Below are 22,794 nucleotides of genomic sequence, written 5' to 3' on the forward strand. Positions count from 1 at the left end.
AACAGCAGATACTTCCAATGTGTAAGTTGTGTTTATTCTCTGACATAGATTGGCAGTTATTTTAATATTTCTGGCCACTGGGGACGCATTACGCTCTTTGGTCTTTGCAACAAGATAGGGCGTCAAATAAATAACATCAACTTTTGATATAATAGTTCTATCAAATGACTAAGGAAGACCCAAAATATTTTAGAAAATAGATGGTGAAGTGATGTTTGGAAGGAGGTGGACGCGATGCCTTACCTTTTTTTCCCTCAGCATCTGATCTGGGCAGACGTCAGGCGACTTCCTTTCAAGTTCGTGGTTGAACACTTCGCTCAGTTTTTATTATTATTATTATTATTATAGAGGGTAGAGAGCGCTTTGACCGAACACGCTGAGCTAACGTGCTGGCATTCCTCAGCGTCACAGCTCACGACCCAGTCACCTACGCTATAGTTCCAGCACAGCTGACATGCCTCTGTGTACGATATTCACTGTCTAAAGACTTTAATATCATTATTTTATCTTTAATGTGCTAACTATACCAAAAAGACGCGCTTTTGATAGATTATTGTGCCACAGCACTGAAATGTATACTTCCGTAGCATACAGGTTATAGCACCGAAAACATCAGATACAAGAAGCAATTACCTACGGACATGTAGCGTCCTGTAATTTTTTTATAAGGAAATCGTTGAAAAAACTTTGCGTTTACATCTACATCCATACTCTCCAAGCCACCTGACGGTGTGTGGCGGAGGGTACCTTGAGTACCTCTATCGGTTCTCCCTTCTATTCCAGTCTCGTATTGTTGGTCGAAAGCAAGATTGTCGGTATGCCTCTGCGTGGACACTAATCTCTCTGATTTTTATCCTCATGCTCTCTTCGCAAGATATACGTATTAGGGAGCAATATGCTACTTGACTCCTCGGTGAAGGTATGTTCTCGAAAATTCAACAAAAGCCCGTACCGAACCACTGAGAGTCTCTCTTGCAGAGTCTTCCACTGAAGTTTATCTATCATCTCCGTAACGCTTTCGCGATTACTAAATGATCCTGTAACAAAGCGCCCTGCTCTCCGTTGGATCATCTCTATCTCTTCTATGAATCCTATCTGGTACGGATCCCACACCGCTGAACAGTATTCAAGCAGTGGGCGAACAAGCGTACTGTAACCTACTTCCCTTGTTTTCGGACTGCATTTCCTTAGGATTCTTTTAATGAATATCAGTCTGGCATCTGCTTTACCAGCGATTAATTTTATATGGTAATTCCATTTTAAATCACTCCTAATGCCTACTCCCAGATAACTTATGGAATCAACTACTTCCAGTTGCTGACCTGCTATATTTTACCTAAATGATAAACGATCTTTCTTTCTATGCGTTCGCAGCACTACATTGAGATTCAGGTGCCATTCCCTGCACCATGCGTCAGTTCCTTGCATATCCTCCTGCATTTCAGTACAATTTTCCATTGTTACAATCTCTCGATATACTACAGCATCATCCGCAAAAAACATCAGTGAACTTCCGATGTTATTCACGAGGTCAGCCGGCCGCTGTGACCGAGCGGTTCTAGGCGCTTCAGTCTGGAACCGCGCTATTGCTACGATCGCAGGTTCGAATCCTGCCTCGGGCTTGGATGTGTGTGATGTCCTTAGGTTAGTTAGGTTTAAGTAGTTCTAAGTCTAGGGGACTGATGACCTCAGATGTCAAGGCCCGTAGTGCTCAGAGCCATGTGAACCATTTTTGAAGGTCATTTATATATATTGTGAATAGCAACGGTCCTACGACACTCCCCTGCGGCACACCTGAAATCATACTTACTACGGAAGACTTCTCTCCATTGAGAATGACATGCTGCGTAATGTTATCTAGGAACTCTTCAATCCAATCACACAATTGGTCTGATGGTCCATATGTACTTACTTTGTTCATTAAACGACTGTGGGGAAGTGTATCAAACGCCTTGCGGAAGTCAAGGAACACGGCATCTACCTGGGAACCCGTGCCTATGGCCCTCTGAGTCTCGTGGACGAATAGTGCGAGCTGGGTTTCACACGATCGTCTTTTTCGAAACCCATGCTGACTCCTACAGCATAGATTTCTAGTCTCCAGAAAAGTCATTACACAAGAACATAAGAAGTGTTCCAACATCCTACAATTGATCGACGTTGGAGATATAGGTCTATAGTTCTGCACATCTGTTCGACGTCCCTTTTCCAATCTTTTGGAACGCTACGCTCTTCTAGAGACTTACGGTACACCGCTGCAAGAAGGGGGGCAAGTTCCTTGCGTACTCTGTGTAAAATAGAACTGGTATCCCATCAGGTCCTCCGGTCTTTCCTCTTTTGAGGGATTTTGTTTTTCTATCCCTTTGTTATCTATTTCGATATCTATGATTTTGTCATCTGTGCGACACTCTAAAGAAGGAACTACAGTGCAGTCTTCCTCTGTGAAACAGCTTTGGAAAAAGACATTTAGTATTTCGGCCTTTAGTCTGTCATCCTCTGTTTCAGTACCATTTTGGTCGCAGAGTGTTTGGACATTTTGTTTTGATCCACCTACAGCTTTGACATAAGACCAAAATATCTTAGGATTTTCTGCCAGTACATAGAACTTTACTTTCGAATTCATTGAACGTCTCTCGCATAGCCCTCCTCACACTACATTTCGCTTCGTGTAATTTTTGTTTGCCTGCAAGGCTTTGGTTATGTTTATGTTTGCTGTGAAGTTCCCGTTGCTTCCGTAGCAGTTTTCTAACTCGGTTGTTGTACCACGGTGGCTCTTTTCTTTCTCTTACGATCTTGCTTGGCACATAATCTAATGCAAATTGTACGATGGTTTTGAACTTTGTCCAATGATCCTCAACTCTATCTGTACTTGAGATAAAACTTTTCTGTTGAGCTGTCAAGTACTCTGAAATCTGCTTTTTGTCACTTTTGCTAAACAGAAGAATGTTCCCACCTTTTTTAATATTTGTATTTACGGCTGAAATCATCGATGCAGTAACCGCTTTATGATCGCTGATTCCCTGTTCTGCCTTAACTGTTTCAAATAGTCCGGTTGTGTTTGTCACCAGAAGGTCTAATATGTTATCGCCAAGAGTCAGTTCTCTGTTTAACTGCTCAAGGTATTTTTCAGATAACGCACTGAAAAAAAATTCTCTGGATTCTTTGTACCTGCCACTCTCAGTCTGTGTCTGGAAAATTAAAATCTCCACCCAGAACTATAACATGGTCAGGAAGTCTACTCGACATATTTTCCAAATTTTCCTTCAGTTGCTCTGCTACAACAGCTGCTGAGCCAGGGGGCCTATAGAGACATCCAATTACCATGTCTGAGCCTGCTTTAACCGTGACCTTCACCCAAATTATTTCACATTTCGGATCTCCGTCAATTTCCTTCTATACTATTGCACTTTTGATCGCTATAAACACACCTCCCCCTTCATTGTCCAGCCTGTCTCTGCGGTATACGTTCCAGTCTGAGTTCAGAACTTCATTACTCTTTGCATCTGATTCCAGCCGACTTTGCGTCCCTAGTACTATGTGGGCATTGTGATCGCTTATTAGTGAGACCAGTTCTGGGATCTTTCTATAGACTCTCCTGCAGTTTACTATAATCACATTAACATTGTCATTCGCTGTTGCGTTTGGCCTACTGCTACCCTGTCACGTCTCAGGAGACGTCTTGTCGGGCCTAGGGAGGGAATTCTCCAACCTAAATAACCCACATGTGCACTCCACACTTACTCCGCTACCCTTGTAGCCGCTTCCTGCGTGTCGTGCATGCCTGACCTATTCAGGGGGACCCTACATTTCTCCACCCGATAGCGGAGATCGAGAAATTTGCACCCCCAGATCTCCGCAGAATCGTCTGAGCCTCTGGTTTAAGGCGTCCACTCGGCTCCAAACCAGAGGACCGCGATCGGTTCTGGGAACGATACTACAAATAGTCAGCTCAGATTTCACCCCGCGAGCGAGGCTTTCCTCGTTCACCAATTCCGCCAACTGCCTGTATGAACTGAGGATGACGTCTGAACCCAGACGGTAGGAGTCATTGGTGCCGACATAAGCAGAAATTTGCAGTCAGCTGCACCCAGTGCTTTCCTCCACATCTCGGATGAGACCCTTCGGCAAGCAGACAGAGTGAACACTGGCCTTCTTCCCCGACCTTTTCGCTATTTCCCTAAGGGGCTCCATCACCCACCTAACGTTGGAGCTCCCAATCACTAATGAACCCCTCCTCCCGTGTGTCTGTTCGGACCTTGCTGAAGGAGCGGCCACATGTCCACTCACAGGCAGAGCGGGCGATGCCACACGGCCAGCCTCCACATTGACCCTCCGCCTCTTGCGCCGCGAACGCCGCTGAACCCGACCCCTTAGGGGGAGGGTGGCCCAACCGCGCCCAGTACCCGCGAAGATGTCTCGACAGCAGGGACAGTGGGTGAAGCATGTAACACCTGGGGTGTACCATACGACGCATCAGACTCACCACTGCCGCTACACTCCGAGGTAGCAGTCTAAAGACGGCTGACCGCGGCCATCAGCACGCTCAGCTGTTCGCGAACAGTGGCCAGCTCCTTATGCGTCCGTACACAGCAGTCACACATCCAATCCGTCCTAAGAAATCAACAATTTACTGTAGAGAGTTAAGTAATCAACTTTTAACTAGACTGCTAATTCACTAAATGCGGCCCGCAGCTCGTGGTCGTGCGGTAGCGTTCTCGCTTCCCACGCCCGGGTTCCCGGGTTCGATTCCCGGCGGGATCAGGGATTTTCTCTGCCTCGTGATGGCTGGGTGTTGTGTGCTGTCCTTAGGTTAGTTAGGATTAAGTAGTTCTAAGTTCTGGGGGACTGACGACCATCGATGTTAAGTCCCATAGTGCTCAGAGCCATTTGAACCATTTGAACCACTAAATGCGACTGATAGCTGACTAAACTGTGGTTACTAGACACTTCTTGTTGGAAACAATGAAAATAAGCACTAACTGTCTCTGGACTGTATTTAAAAGAAACACGAAATCTATGGAACACCATTACTAGTACTCGAAAATTAAAGATTCCTAAAAGCAAAAACACACGGAAAAAGAAGTGACAAGTAAGAAAAATACAGTTAATACTTAAATTTACGTAGCTTGTTGGACAGGAGATGTGAAGCAGATGGCAGTTACGACGACACTACCGCTACTGACATTACAGCTTTTTGGGAGGTCCTCAATTTGCTGATGCTTTGAAACATGTTATATCCGTAACACGTATTCCGTCATAAAGAATCCTGCCTCGGGCATGGATGTGTGTGATGTCCTTAGGTTAGTTAGGTATAAGTAGTTCTAAGTTCTAGGGGACTGATGACCTTAGAAGTTAAGTCCCATAGTGCTCAGAGCCATTTTTTTGCGATAAAGAAAGCCGACCAAATAAGATGTTTAACGTGATACAGTATGGCGGCTCCCCTCTTTTACTTACGACGTAAAATGATGTCATATCTCATTGGCCACGTCTCTCCAAGAGACAAATATGTAACATGCCTGATTCTTTATTTCACGCGTAGTGGAACGCGAAATTTCATAGTGTAACGTCATCAGCGTTTTCACGTGTGTTTTCAAGTCGCGTGAGAGGATGGCTTAAGGGCCTCTGTTGTTTATTTGACTGGTTGTTCGCACAGAGGGGAGCAGATGACGGTTCACAACAACACTGACCTGCCTTTACCTGAGACGGTTCGATTCGAATAGGTCTCAGTCCTCCATCTGTCTGTGAAGCTACCAGTTCACACTAGTTTACAAGTACACTGTGCCTATCTAGCAGAGTGTCTGTATGGCTGATCAGATTCATACCATGTTACCTCACTATCGGAGGAAAGGAGGAGACTGGAATTTAAAGATGTGCTGCATGAGGAAGGCTATTCTACGAGGGGCATCCAGGATGTAATGTAACGCTTGAAAAAATGCGGAGTTTATTGTGGAACACCGTGGAATATTAATGAAGCCTTCACGGGTTGTCCGCCGAGCAGCATCGTCGTCTCGTTGCAACGTTTCGATGGAATGCGTCTCCGTCATCTTGAGGCGCAGATGATGGAGACGCATTCCATCGAAACGTTGCTACGAGACGACGATGCTGCTCGGCGGACAACCCGTGAAGGCTTCAATATATGAAATTCGCCGAGATAGCCTGCACTCGCATGTACCGTGGCATATCCCCTTCAGCCGCTGTCTACACCTACATGTAAATGCAGACTCTGCAAATCACTCTTACATGCCTGACAGAGGTTTCATCCAACTATCTTCAGAATAATTCCCTATTATTGCAATCACGTAAAGCGTGCGGAAAAAACAAACACCTATATCTTTCCGTGCTAGCTCTGATTTTCCTTATTTTACTATGATCATCGTTTCTCCCTATGTAGGTCGGCGTCAACGAAATATTTCCGCATTCGGAAGAGAAAGGTGATTGAAATTTCGTGAGAAGATTCCGCCGCACCGAAAAACGCCTTTGATTTAATGGTGTCCATCTCAAATCCTCTGTCATGTACGTGAAACTCTCTTCCCTATCTCGCGATAACACAAATCCTGCTTCTCTTCGTTGAACTCGAAAAGGGGACGGACAAGCGTAGTGTAGGCAGTCTCTTCAGTAGATGTCTCACATTTTGCTGCCAATAAAACGCAGTCCCTTGGTTTGTCTTCACCAAAACATTTTCTATGTGTTCTTCCCAATCGTTCAAAATTTTAATTCCTGCATATTTCGTTGAATTTACGGCCTTTAGGTGTGACGGATTAATCGTGTAATGGAAATTTAACGGATTACTTTTAACACTCGTCTGAATGACCTCACGTTTTTCATTATAAAGGGTCAACTGCCAATTTTCGCACCATACAGATATCTATTCTAAATCGTTTTGGGATTTGTTTTCATCTTCTGATGATTTTACTAGACGATAAACCACGGAATCATCTGCTAACGACCTAAGACGGCTGCTCAGATTGTCTCCCGATTTGTTTTCATAAATAACGAACAGCAGAGGGTTTATAACACTACATTGAGAGTATGTACAAGAGCCAAGAGGGAAAAATAAGAGTGTAAGACCAAGAATGAAGTGTTCCGATTACAAACGGTGTAACAGAGGGATGTAGTCTTTCACCCCTACTGTACAATCTACACAAAAAAAAATGACGAAAATGACAAAGGTTCAACAGCAGAATTAAAATTCCAGGTGAAAGGATATGAATGATAAGATCTGCTCATGACATTGCTATCCTCAGTGAAAGTGAAGAAGAATTGCAGGATCTGCTGAGTGGAATCAACAGCCCAATGAGTATAGAATATGGACAGAGACTATATAGAAGAAAGACGAAAGTAATAAGAGGTAGCAGAAATGAGAACAGCGAGAAACGTAACATCAGAATTGGTAATCACGAAGTAGACAAAGTTCAGAAATTCCACTACCTAGGCATAAAAGTAACACATGATGGACGGAGCTGCTACCCTACTTTTCAGTCAGTGCCTTTTTATAAACAAGAGCATATTTGACTCTTTCGTGCGGCGATTGGGCCATTTTTCAGCTGGATCCGTTCTTTTTCCTAGAAGACTAGGGCATCTCATTCATATGAGGAGAACTTCACGGGGATGTCAAATTTTGATGGTATGCTTACATGAAGTTGGAATTACACAAAATTATATAATTTTGCACCTCAGACAAGATTTTCTATGCATAAAAAGTTTGCAGGTGCTTGAGCACTACAACAACATGGGGTTCCCAGATCATTGCTAATGATCAAGAAGACATTTTGTAGCGTATTTCTCCGTACGACGCCACTTAATAAACGATGTACTCGACTAACACCAAATTTACGTGCGTATTTTATGTGTACAACTAGGGTAACTTTGAATCTCGGAAACGGATGAAGACATTAAGATAATTTTCCACGTTGCTCGAGATATGACCTCAGGAGTACGTTGTCAAAATTACAGTCGTTTCCTTCGCATAGCCATCTTGGAATTGGGGACTCGGTTTAGGTACAAAAAGAGCACGTTTTTCGGGTTTTCTCAGGAACGGCCCTTGAATTAAATGGTGCCTTCCTTTTGCTCCTTAAGGCAAACCGTAGTCTACATCTAGTGCGAAAACACTCAACCGATTTGCCGGCCGTTGTGGCCGAGCGGTTCTAGGCGCTTAAGTCCGGAACCGCGTTGCTGCTACAGTCGCAGTTTCGAATCCTGCCTCGGGCGCGGATGTGTGTGATATCCTTAGATTAGTTAGGTTTAAGTAGTTCTAAGTCTAGGCAATGGAAACCACTGCATTAAAGACACGTAACGTCTATCCACAGGACGTGTGGCCTGTAATTGAAGAAGTGTCATGATGATCTCTCCATTGGCAAAAGATTCCGGAATAGTCCCCCATTCGGATCTCCGGGAGGGGACTGCCAACGGGGAGGTTACCATGAGAAAAAGATTGAATAATCAACGAAAGGATAACGTTCTACGAGTCTGGGCGTGGAATGTCATAAGCTTGAACGTGGTAGGGAAACTAGAAAATCTGAAAAGGGAAATACAAAGGCTCAATCTAGATATAGTAGGGGTCAGTGAAGTGAAGTGGAAGGAAGACAAGGATTTCTGGTCAGATAAGTATCGGGTAATATCAACAGCAGCAGAAAATGGTCAATGAAGTTAAGGAATTCTGCTACCTAGGCAGTAAAATAACCAATGACGGACGGAGCAAGGAGGACATCAAAAGCAGACTCGCTATGGCAAAAAAGGCATTTCAGGCCAAGAGAAGTCTACTAATATCAAACACCGGCCTTAATTTGAGGAAGATATTTCTGAGGATGTACGTCTGGAGTACAGCATTGTATGGTAGTGAAACATGGACTGTGGGAAAACCGGAACAGAAGAGAATCGAAGCATTTGAGATGTGGTGCTATAGCCGAATGTTGAAAATTAGGTGGACTGATAAGGTAAGGAATGAGGAGGTTCTACGCAGAATCGGAGAGGAAAGGAATATGTGGAAAACACTGATAAGGAGAAGGGACAGGATGATAGGACACCTGCTAAGACATGAGGGAATGACTTCCATGGTACTAGAGGGAGCCGTAGAGGGCAAAAACTGTAGAGGAGGACAGAGATTGGAATACGTCAAGCAAATAACTGAGGACGTAGGTTGCAAGTGCTACTCTGAGATGAAGAGGTTAGCACAGGAAAGGAATTCGTGGCGGGCCGCATCAAACCAGTCAGTAGACTGATGCCGAAAAAAACAAAAAAAACAAAAAAAGTCTAGGGGTCTGATGATCTCAGAAGTTAAGTCCGATAGTGCTCAGAGCCATTTGAACTCAACCGATTTGCCGCAGCTGACCAAGCTGAAAGAAGTTTGAAAATAACTTCGACCCTGTACAGTAGGAGACATTGATCAGCCAGAACATTATGACTATCGACCAACTATCGATATAGACCCGTCCAGGCCATAGCGGCGTCACCTGGCCAGGAATGACCGCAACAGTGCATGTGATAGTGAGCATGCAGTCTGTGTGTAGAAAGGGGGAAGCAAGCGATCTGAGTTCAGTCGAGGGCCGACTGTCATCGCCCGGAGACTCGGCACGAGCGCTTCGGAAATTGCACGACATGTAGGGTGTTCGAGGAATGCTGTGATGAGTTTCTTCAACACGTGGCGTTGGGCGGCCATTGCAGATGTCGGACGTCGTAGGGTGGTAGACTAGTGGAAGAGGACAGGCAGCTAATTGTGGCGGAACTGACATTAGACTTTAAGGGGGGGTAGGGCGTGAAACGGGCAGACTTGGAGCAGGAGAGGCACCACAGGACATTTTAATTTACACTGTCTATACTTTTACAAATAAATTTATAAAACTTTGTTAGCATGACCAGGAAGGAAGTTGAAAAATATAACAAAGCAAATTTTTTTACATGTGAAATTTCATCATTTTTTCACTTGGTATAAGCTGCATTTGTTGTTGTAGGTAAACTTTTCTTCATAAGTAAGAGAGATTCTTCGATGAATTTTGCACAGCATACAAACCATACTAACAGGTGTATGAAACTTTAGAATTTCCCAAATGTGTTAAAAACTGTGAGATAATTAACTATAAAATTCCAGTTTTCTCTAAACACGAAGTTTAAAACGTAACAGCCCATTCATTTTTCCATAGATTAAATAAATTGTAGAGTTTGATACACCTGTAAGTATGCTTTACAATCTGTGCAAAATTTATCGTAGAATCTCTCTTACTTATGAAGAAAAGTGTACCTATAGCAGCAAATGCAGCCAACAGTAAGTGAAAAAAATCATGATATTTCACATTTAAAAAAATATTATTTTTTCGTATTTTTGAACTTCCACTGCTATGAGTGTGAATCCTGAATCCTTCCTGGCCATGCTGACAAAGTTATATGAATTTATTTGTAAAAGTATAGACAGTGCAAATTAAAATGTCCTGTGGTGCCTCTCCTTCTCGAAGTCGACCCGTTTGACGTCCTACCCTCCTGAATGCTGGGAAGAGTACAACTGTGAACACACAGTGCATCGAACACCGCTAACGACGGGCCTCCGCAGCCGAATACCCATGCACGTGCCAATGTTAACAATACGACAGTCGGCAACTACGACCGTAAAGTGCACGTGACCATCTGCATTGGACGTGGGCACAGTGGCAGTGTGTGCGCGGTCTGATGAATCCCGATACCTTCTTCACCATGCCGATGGGACGGCGCGAAACCGTTGTCTCCCAGGGCAACAGCTCCTTGACATTTGTACTGAGGGACAGAGATAAGCTGGCGGCGGCTCCGTATGTTCTGGGCAACATTCACGTGGGCATCCACGGGTCCAGGGCAAGGCATTATCACAGCCAAGGAGTATCGTACACCGGTTGCAGACCACGTACACCCCTTCGTGACGATCATGTTTCCCGGCAGCAGTGGCATTTTTCAACAAGATAATGCGCCATGTCACAAGCCGAGGATTGTGGTAGCGTGGTTCGCGAAACATAATGGCGAGTTCTAATCGATTGCGGCGCGGTACGTTACTTTTTACCGCACTGCCAGTGTCCAGCAATGTTCATTTGTCTAGCTAAAAGCTGCAGTAGAAAATACTAGACCACTACTGTCTATTGCAGGTCGCAACATACATAGAATTTTCCGGTAAACGGGATGTGGCTAGCTACTGAAATAAAAGGTTTTAACTTGGTAATGTAAATTTTCAGGTGTATTTTTACGATAAAGATCACAGTTAATGCTGCCAAGTCCATGCTAAAGTGGCAACACAATGTAAAGTTCACACGCACACCACAATCACACACGTAGCCAGTTTATGGTACTTACACCCGTTACCGAAGTTAATAGAGTTCACCGCATCGCTTAGTTATGAAAATGCTCGCTCAAATGTTGTGCACTCTGCTCTATTCGTAATACCTGTTCCAGTCTTAGATCACACAACACGCCACGCGATTTTAACTAACAGTCAAAAGCAATAATTTTGATATTCCGTCCGAAATTCCACACGACTTCCACTATACCGTTCACTTAAATACACTTTGTACTACTTCGCGTACTCGTAATTAGCATTTTTCCGCGAGTTTACAGTACTTTCGTCGAAGCTGCTTTCAATGAGATGTTACTAGTTCGAACTCTGAGCATCGATCCCTCTAGATCACACCAAAGGCTTTGTTCCCAGCATAGATTGGCGCGAGCCTGCATTTTTCTGATTGGCTGATATCACAAACAACAAATCAGGTAGCAGTATTATCCCGCGCTAACCCGCGCTTTACTTCAATGACCAATCACAGTCAAACACTTCTTTCCATGGCAATTGCTAAATAAATAAATTTAGAAAAGTACCAAATATAAAATTACTCCTTCTGAAATTACCGATTGATTTGTGTTCTACTCACGATTTATTACTACCATAGACTGACTGCACATTTAATTATAGTAAATCCCCTGTATAGTTTAACTGGTACTTCGTGAATAAACAAAACAATTTTCATTTACTTGTGTTCTTAACTCATACAACACTCACACTCCTAATTACTACACATATGAAACAATTATAATTATGCAAATACATTAAATATTAAACATAACCTTACAATATTGTTTTGACTACGACTGCTAGCACTGTCCGTCAACTGCTGACCTCTGCCGCCTACTAGTACGACAACGTGCAGCTCTGTAACTCAGGTCCATGTCAGCTGGTGACATCTGTCGATGACTCATGTCTATAGCGATATCGTCCTAACAAGTGATAGGAGCGATGCGAAGGCGCTACGCCTCACGATGTCCTCCTCCTCTCCCCCTCACCCCTCAAAACTCGCCATGTCTGAACCCGCTCGAACACATCTGCGATGTGATTGAATGTGGCGTCTTCAAAATTTCCGGGAAGTAGGTGACTTCTATGTGCAGACGCAGATCTTGTGCCTAACCCTTCCAGCAAGCCACCAAGGCCTCACCGCTTCCATGCCACGACACGTCGCCACTGGTATCTGTGTCAAAGGTGGACATACCTTCTTTTAAGAAAGTGGTCATAATGCTCTGGCTGATCAGTGTAGTTACGGTAAGGGGAACCTTTTGTTGGGTATACAGGATGTTACAAAAAGGTGTGGCCAAACTTTCAGGAAGCATTTCTCACACACAAATAAAGAAAAGATGTTATGTGGACATGTGTCCGGAAACGCTTAATTTCCATGTTAGAGCTCATTTTAGTTTCGTCAGTATGTACTGTACTTCCTCGATTCACCGCCAGTTGGCCCAATTGAAGGAAGGTAATGTTGACTTCGGTGGTTGTGTTGACATGCGACTCATTGCTCTACAGTACTAGCATCAAGCACATCAGTACGTAGCATCACGAACGTGGTTTTGCAGTCAGTGCAATGTTTACAAATGCAGAGTTGGCAGATTGCCCATTTGATGTATGGATTAGCACGGGGCAATAGCCGTGGGGCGGTACGTTTGTATCGAGACAGATTTCCAGAACCAATGTGTCCCGACAGGAAGACGTTCGAAGCAATTGATCGGCGTCTTAGGGAGCACGGAACATTCCAGCCTATGACTCGCGACTGGGGAAGACCTAGGATGACGAGGACACCTGCAATGGACGAGGCAATTCTTCCTCCAGTCTACGATAACCCTAATGTCGGCGTCAGAGAAGTTGCTGCTGAACAAGGTAACGTTGACCACGTCACTGTATGGAAAGCGCTACGGGAGAACCAGTTGTTTCCATACCACGTACAGCGTGTGCAGGCACAATCAGCAGTTGAATGGCCTCCACGGGTACACTTCTGTGAATGTTTCATCCAACAATGTGTCAAATCCTAATTTCAGTGCAAATGTTCTCTTTACGGATGAGGCTTCATTCCAACGTGATCACATTGTAAATTTTCACAATCAACATGTGTGGGCTGACGAGAATCCGCACGCAATTGTGCAATCACGTCATCAACACAGATTTTCTGTGAACGTTTGGGCAGGCATTGTTGGTGATGTCTTGATTGGCCTCCAAGTTCTTCCACCTACGCTCAATGGAGCACGTTATCATGATTTCATACGGGATACTCTACCTGTGCAGCTAGAGCATGTGCCTTTACAAGTACGACACAACATGTGGTTCATGCACGATGGAGCTCCTGCACATTTCAGTCGAAGTGTTCGTACGCTTCTTAACAACAGATTCGGTGACCGATGGATTGGTAGAGGCGGACCAATTCCATGGCCTCCACGCTCTCCTGACCTCAACCCTCTTGACTTTCATTTATGGGGGCATTTGAAAGCTCTTGTCTACGCCACCCCGGTACCAAATGCAGAGACTCTTCGTGCTTGTATTGTGGACGGCTGTGATACAATACGCCATTCTCCAGGGCTGCATCATCGCATCAGGGATTCCATGCGACGGAGGGTGGATGCATGTATCCTCGATAACGGAGGACATTTTGAACATTTCCTGTAACAAAGTGTTTGAAGTCACGCTGGTACGTTCTGTTGCTGTGTGTTTCCATTCCATGATTATGTGATTTGAAGAGAAGTAATAAAATGACATGTCCACATAACATATTTTCTATCTTTGTGTGTGAGGAATGTTTTCTGAATGTTTGGCCGTACATTTTTGTAACATCCTGTATACCAAGCTAGGTGACGCAGTGGTTAGCACACTGGTTTCGTATTCGGGAGACGACGGTTCAAACGAGCGTCTGGCCAGCCTGACTGAGGTTTTCCGTGATATTCCGAAACAGCTCCAGGCAAATGCCGGAATGGTTCCTTTGACAGGGCACGGACGAATTCCTTCCCCATCCTATATCCGGTGCCCCAAATCAACCAACCAAACTATCCGAAGCACTTGACCCTATCTTTCAGTCACTAAGAGAACCTGAATACGAACTCCGGAAAAATCCCGTTTAGGAACATGTTTAGTAACGCATGCTGCCGTATGTGAACGAAACATTCATCATCTTTGGTGGACAACACCGCCACCCCATCGGCAACTAGCTGCAACAGCCTTCATCACCAGCAGTATTGTCCAGGCACACCGTGACACTGCAGTTTGTTGCAGCCACATTCAACAATGTTGACGGAAAGGCTGTAGTGTCTAAAATATTGCCATAAAATGATCCGTGTAAGTAAAACAGGATGGAGCGCCTGTTGTAAAATGTACTATGTGAATAGAAGAATGAATACCGTTTCGTGTAGCAAGCGGAGATGGTGTCCGAGAAACGCGGGAAAGAACTACATTCCTCAGGTATGTCCATAATGCTGATCGCCATCTGTAAATGCACCGAGGCAACCAGAAAAACGGATAGAAAATTGTCGAGATCGAGATAGTTCCTTTGTTTCTTTTGACACGACTTCGGAGGTGTCTCAACACGTATTTTCTAGCGCCAGTTACCCGCTTTCTAAGCTGCCCCTTCCACGGCGCTCATACGTGCAATGTTGCGGTGCAACTTTTTTTCAGAAATATTTTAAATTTGCAGAGAAAGAAACCAGACTGCGACCTTGACGTTGAGAACGGGCGGCAGCAATCTCGGACCTCGTTGAATATAATGGCAGCTCATGAATATACGCTCTCTTAGAGACTAGAAGGTGCGGCCTTCGCATTGTCTGTCTGCGAGACAAGCAAGACACGTGTTCGGCGCAGGCGAGACTGGACACTGTTGGCGACCTCACACGCCAAGCTCCGGGAGAAAGGTCTCGTGGCGTTCCGGGGCAGCTCTCCAGGAATGGCGTTGGTAACCGACCACTATGGTTGGATCAGTTTTTGGGGGAGGGGATCATCAACCATCTGACTGGTTTAGTGACGCCTGCCACGAGGTCCTCTCGTGTCGAGCTCAGCCTCTTCATCTCACAGTAGCACCTACGTTCACCGCTTGCTGGATGTATTCCAATCTCTGTTTTCCATTACAGTTTTCGTCCTCTGCAGCTCGCACCATAGAAGTCATTCCCTGATGTCTCAAGATATGTCCTGCCAACGTCCTTGCCGCAGTGGTAACACCGGTTCCCGTCGGATCACCAAAGTTAATGGCTATTGAGCGGGGCTAGCACTTGCATGGTGACCATCCGTTATGTTGAGCGCTGTTGGCAAACGGGGTGCACTCAGCTCTTGTGAGGCAAACTGAGGAGCTGCTTGACTGAGAAGTAGTTGCTCTGGTCTCGTAAACTCACATACGACCGAGAGAGCGGTGTGCTGACCACATGACCCTCCATATCCGCATCCAGTGACGCCTATGAAGCGAGGATGACACGGCGGCCAGTCAGTACCGTTGGACCTTCATGGCCGCCTGTCCCACCTACCACTGTTGTCTCCCAGAATGAAATTTCATGGTTACAGTTAATTATATCCTTCGTTGACCGCCCCTTCTTGTCGTCTTCCGATTGGTTGGTGTTGCCGGGAACAGCCATCGTGTACTCGAATTCGGCCCATTCCGCCCCCACTCTGCCATGTATCCGCAGCCGACATCTACATCTACATCTACATACATACTCCGCAATCCACCATACGGTGCGTGGTGGAGGGTACCTCGTACCACAACTAGCATCTTCTCTCCCTGTTCCACTCCCAAACAGAACGACGGAAAAATGACTGCCTATATGCCTCTGTACGAGGCCTAATCTCTCTTATCTTTGTGGTCTTTCCGCGAAATATAAGTTGGCGGCAGTAAAATTGTACTGCAGTCAGCCTCAAATGCTGGTTCTCTAAATTTCCTCAGTAGCGATTCACGAAAAGAACGCCTACTTTCCTCTAGAGACTCCAACCCGAGTCCCTGAAGCATTTCCGTAACACTCGCGTGACGATCAAACCTGCCAGTAATAAATCTAGCAGCCCGTCTCTGAACAGCTTCTATGTCCTCCCTCAATCCGACCTGATAGGGATCCCAAACGCTCGAGCAGTACTCAAGAATAGGTCGTATTAGTGTTTTATAAGCGGTATCCTTTACAGATGAACCCCATCTTCGGAAAATTCTACCAATGAACCGGAGACGACCATCCGCCTTCCCCACAAATGCCATTACATGCTTGTCCCACTTCATATCGCTGTGCAATGTTACGCCCAAATGTTTAATCGACGTGACTGTGTCAAGCGCTACACTACTAATGGAGTATTCAAACATTACGAGATTCTTTTTCCTATTCATCTGCATTAATTTACATTTATCTATATTTAGAGTTAGTTGCCATTCTTTACACCAATCACAAATCCTGTCCAAGTCATCTTGTATCCTCCTACAGTCACTCAACGACGACACCTTCCCGTACACCACAGCATCATCAGCAAATAGCCGCAGATTGCTATCCACCCTATACAAAAGATGATTTATGTAGATAGAAAACAACAGCGGACTTACCACACTTCCCTGGGGCACTCCAGATGATACCCTCACCTCCGATGAACACTCACCATCGAGGATAACGTACTGGGTCCTATTACTTTGTAACAGGTTTCCTATCATCCTGTCCATTTTCCTTATCAGTGTTTCCCATTCTGCGCCGAACCTCCTCATTCCTTACCTTATCAGTCCACCTAATTTTCAACATTCGTCTGTAGCACCACATCTCAAATGCTTCGATTCTCTTCTGTTCCGGTTTCCCATGTCTCTCTATCACCCAACGCGGTTCTCCAAACGTGCATTGTCAGAGACTTCGTCTAATTTAGGCCCATACGTGATACCAGAACACTTCGCTTGCCCAGGGATGGCCTGTTTCCTAGTGCTATCCCCACATACTTGACAGTGGCCGGAGAGGAAATGCCAGTGCGAGAGGAATAAAGAGGGGGAGAAAGAGGAATTGCGTGAAGGACAGAGTCTGTGAGAATGACAACGAGGATGAGAGAGCTAGTGACAGAAGAGAGAGCAGCAGTGGGAAGGAATGAATCAGGCAGTAGTAGTAGAAAAGATTAAGAGAGAGACAATGATAGTGAGAGGAGACAATATTAGTAGGTCAGAACGAAGGAGACTGTGGTTGTGAATCAGGGCGACAGTGATTGTTACAGAGACACGAAGAGATAATGACAATGAGTTGGGCTGAACAGCAATGAACTAGTGGATGTGACCGAGTTACATTCAGGAGAGCTTGTGGGATTAAGAGATGAGTTCCATGTTGGAAAGAGAGTGAATATGTTCGCATGTCAAAATTTTTGGGAACATTTTTAAAGGTGCTGAGGAAGATAGTATGAGGTAGCTAGTATCCCGCTTTTCATTCAGTCCTTTAATGAACGGGAGTATATTCGCCCTTTTTTTTATGCTCCGATGGGATTATTTTTCCACTGGTCTATCTCGCCTCTCGTGTGTGTTTTCCCCTCGCTCTCATGCACGTTTCCTACCTGTCTCACCCACAGTGCTGGAGTCACTTGTCTGACAAGTGCGCCGCGCCGAAACGTCATCACTGATTTCTTTCAAACTTATGGCATACCCAGGGCTTGGCCAGAAATGAAACTGACAGAAGTGCTCCAGACGACCAAGATTTTAGAAAGGAATACCATTTTGACACGGGTCGGGACGGCATGAGCCTTTTGCGTTTGCGTAGCAGTCAGGCAACTGTTGGCCCTGTGGAAAGAGAACAGAACGGCAATCCGAGGCCCTAGCGGTCGGCCCCTTTAGCGAAAACTTTATTTTCACATTTTGAGCTACAATGTAAATAAACCGAAATAATATTCAAAATATTGTACTTATTGATATTTTCATAAAAGAAATTATGAGAAGAGGCAAGGGAAAATTGGAGAGTGCAAATAAATTTCGGAGACCGGACTACACCTACAGCGTCAACGAGGAGCCTGCAGGTAACGTTCCAACAAGGGACTGCCAGTAAAGCGCACAGGACTTCGCATTCAAAAGTTTTTGTTAATCATGCCTTTTGCGTTCTTCTGGAGATACTTCCATAGTAACTTTGATCCCCTAACGAATATTTCTCTACATCTAACTGAGAAGTGAAATACCAGTTTTGTTAAGTTTAGCTTCAAAATTGCTTTAAATAAAGTGAAATATTTCCTTAAAAATTTTCATCCCCTATTGCACTCCCTTAGGGGCTGAATTTCCAGAAATACTGAAGCACGCACTTCTTTATTTCTAACCGAGAAGTCATATACCGATTGTCATAGACGTAGCCTTAAAAATCTTTCAGTAGTTCTTTAGTAATTATTTCTTTTCAAAAAGACTTTCACCCACTGCTTTACCCCCCTAATGACTAAATTTCCAGAAACGCTGAAACACTTATTTATTTTTTATTTTCTGAGAAAACCAATACCAGTTTTCATAGTTCTAGCTTCGAAAAGCCTTTCATCCCACTTTTCACCCCCTTAAAAGTGGATTTTCGGATAGTCCCTTCTTAAACGATGCCTGAAGTATAAGATCCACACTCCCTACAAAATTCAAGTTTCTATCCTTCCCGGTTTGTGCAGGGCGATGACGATTCAGTGAATCAGTCTGACTCTATTTCGCCCCCATAGGGGTTGAATTTCCAAAAACACTGAAATACATTTATCTATATCCGGATCCCGCTCCAGCTACTGCCGGATCTGGGTGCTGATGAGTCCTCTCCATTTGGCTCGGTCCTCCCACCACTTTTCTTCCGCCACTTGCTGCCAGGTCACACCTCTCCTTTCTACAGATATTCTCACTCCCATTTTGCACCGTGATCTTGGGCGCCCTCTAGGTCTTTTCCCATCTATCTTTAGTTCTTCCATAATTTGGGGGAGTCTCTACCCATGTATCCTCTTAATATGCGAATACCATCTTAATCTCTTTTTTTCAATTTCTTCTCTCATACTTTCTTGTTTAAGGTCCTTTCTAATCTCTACATTCCTTACTCTGTCGATTCTTGTTTTTCCCTTAACTGCTCTGAGAACTTTCATTTCCCCTGCTTGCCGTCTGCTCCAGTCCTTTTCTGTCATTGTCCATGTTTCTCCGCCGTAGGTGACAATAGGGAAGTAATAATTCTCATACTTAACGAGTTTTGCTTTTTCTTAAACTTCCTTATTCCAAGTCAGGTCTTTTATTATTTGGTAGTAATTGCCTCCCTTCTGTAACCTCCTATTAATTTCGTTAGTTATGCTTCCATCCCTAGATATTTCACTCCCTAAATAAGTGAAACTTTCTACCACTTTGAGAGGTTCTCCATTCAAGGTAATGTTTCCGCTGATCTCTTTCTCTCTTCCAAATACCATTACTTCACTCTTATCTTTATTTAATTTTAATCCATACCTTTTCATTATTTCCTATCACGCATCAAGTTGTAATTGTACATCTACCTCTTTATCACCCCATATTACCATATCATCCGCAAAAATCATCTTTTTGTCTTTTTCTTTTACTATATCTTTAACTGCCCTATTCATTCCATCCATGACAACATTAAAAAGTGCAGGAGATAGAATACTTCCTTGCTTAAGTCCTTGTCTTGTTTCGAAGTATTCAGAGTTCCCAAATGGTGTTCTAATTCTACAATTGTGTCCTCTGCACATTGTCTTTATTACATTAATGTATCCATCTTCTATATCTATCTTCTTCATTTCTTCCCAGAGTCTTTCTCTGTTAGCTGAGTCATATGCCTTTTCTATGTCTATAAAAACCATTATCACCCTTTTGTTATACTCCCAACTTTTTTCCACCAGTTGATGGATAGAAAATATCAGTTCGACCGTGCTTCTTCCTTTCCTAAACCCATGCTGTTCTTCACTCAGCTCCTTTTCTATCTTTTCACTTATTCGATTTAGTAAAATTCTTTCAAAAATCTTGGCTAGATGACTCAAAAGGGTTATTATTCTGTAGTTTTTACGAAGTACAGGGTGATTCAAAAAGAATACCACAACTTTAGGAATTTAAAACTCTGCAACGACAAAAGGCAGAGCTAAGCACTATCTGTCGGCGAATTAAGGGAGCTATAAAGTTTCATTTAGTTGTACATTTGTTCGCTTGAGGCGCTATTGACTAGGCGTCAGCGTCAGTTGATGCGAAGATGGCGACCGCTCAACAGAAAGCTTTTTGTGTTATTGAGTACGGCAGAAGTGAATCGACGACAGTTGTTCAGCGTGCATTTCGAACGAAGTATGTTGTTAAACCTCCTGATAGGTGGTGTATTAAACGTTGGTATAAACAGTTTACAGAGAATGGGTGTTTGTGCAAAGGGAAAAGTTCTGGACGGCCGAGAACGAGTGATGAAAATGTAGCACGAAGCCCTGATCTTACCCCCTGCGATTTTGTCTTATGGGGGTATGTTAAGGATATGGTGTTTCGGCCACCTCTCCCAGCCACCATTGATGATTTGAAACGAGGAATAACAGCAGCCATCCAAACTGTTACGCCTGATATGCTACAGAGAGTGTGGAACGAGTTGGAGTATCGGGTTGATATTGCTCGAGTGTCTGGAGGGGGCCATATTGAACATCTCTGAACTTGTTTTTGAGTGAAAAAAACCTTTTTAAATACTCTTTGTAATGATGTATAACAGAAGGTTATATGATGTTTCTTTCATTAAATACACATTTTTAAAGTTGTGGTATTCTTTTTGAATCACCCTGTATTTTGTTGTCTCTTTTGAAGATGGGAACAATGCCTCCTCCAATCGTCAGGCATGTTCATAGATGTAGCTTTAAAAGTACCTTAGTAGCTCTTCAGTAAAGATAATTTAAAAAAAAAAAGGTTCACCCCCTATTTATCCCCAGTAGGGTTAAATTTCCAAAAATATTGAAACATGTTTTCCTTTACATCTGACCGAGAAAACGAAATACGAGTTGTCGTAGGTCTAGCTTCAAAGTTGCCTACAATAGGGGGTTGAATTTCGAAACATTCCTTCATGCAGTGTAAGATCCACACATTCTCCAAATGTCAAGTCTGTATCCTTAGCGGTTTGGGCTGGATGATAATGACTCAGTCAGGACATTGTCTTTTATAAACAGGGATTAATAAACACAGTAATCTATATTCAGCTTCATTTCGGTTCATTTACTCATCCAATGAAATTCTACATTCTACCGAAGTATCATATATGTCAAATTCCAACAGGTATGTTGATGAATACTACACCATTAACAGGTATATTAAACTTCTGTGCGTATCACCAATGCCTAAAATCAAAAAACAAAGAAAAGACAAAAAAGAATGGAAGGAAGCGTTTAACGTCCCGTTGACATCTAGGTCACTAGTCGGAATGTTTTAAGAATGGGGAAGGAAATCAGTCGTGTCACGTCAGAGGTACTAGCCCGCCATTTACCTGGAGCCACTTTGTGAAACCACGGAAAACCTAAATATGGATGGCTGGACCGGGTTTGAACCATCGTCCTCCCGAATGCTAATCCCGTGTGCAGAACGCAGCGCTATCTCGCTCGGCTTAAAAGCGCATCCAGTCGGGTTGTAACTGGTATACACGCCCTCATATTTAGCAATTCTCAGATCAGTTACTTTACGAGATATTCGAAATCCGGTTTAGAAGTTGCGGTAAAATTATAGATAAAGGTGAACTCGAGTTCACGTGTTACGTTTTCTAACTAAATGGGAAAACGTTACTTTTCCACTAAACCATCGTAAATCTTACTACTTCAAATTTCACACAAAGGAAGGCATACCGTAATTTATAGGTTATGCATAAGTCAATTACAATTATTAGATCACCAATGGTATCTTACATACCAAATTAAGTGCGAACTGTTCCGTTTTCATCTTACTGCAATGGTAAATTTTACGAGAGTTTAGTAGTTCTGGGTTAACAAAGAACGCATACACGGAGCCCGATTTCTCTAGTTCTTTCTGTCTGTATTTCTTGTGTGACGTAAATGCAGCAGAGACGCACTCACTTCAACTAGCTCGAGTTAATCAATTTTATGGTAGTTGTGTGGCCCCCGTGTATTAATCGCTAAGTATAGCTTTCACATCGCTAGTATATCTGAAGTATATTTTAATAAATGCAGTTACTGCATCAACACAAGCCAAGCTCTGTCGCCATTAGTGACATAATTACGTCTGGCGGAGCAAAAATTACGACACTATACAACATTTGTCTCTCACGAATGTGTGAGCGTTTGGATTGTGACTGCATTTGGACCGGCATTTGAGACGTACTCGGGTACCTGACGTGGTCAAGGCGGTCGCCGATGACCAGCGGGAAATCCAGGGTCGAGTCCCGGATCGGCACATATTTTCAGTTGTCGCGTGTAGCTGACGTTAATACGTATCCGTCACATAAGAATCAGTTTCAAGTCAAACCTGTGTTTTGAGCTTCCACGAATTGCTAGTAAGCGGCTTTCTTTTTCGAACTGAAGTCGGTTATCCCTGCAATGGGTCAGCAACCACATCGTCACTGATTTTCGCAACAATGACAATGGATTTTAGCGCAACAAAACAC

This window comes from Schistocerca americana, chromosome 9, assembly GCF_021461395.2.
Source record: "Schistocerca americana isolate TAMUIC-IGC-003095 chromosome 9, iqSchAmer2.1, whole genome shotgun sequence".
NCBI classification, from domain to species: Eukaryota; Metazoa; Arthropoda; class Insecta; order Orthoptera; family Acrididae; genus Schistocerca; species Schistocerca americana.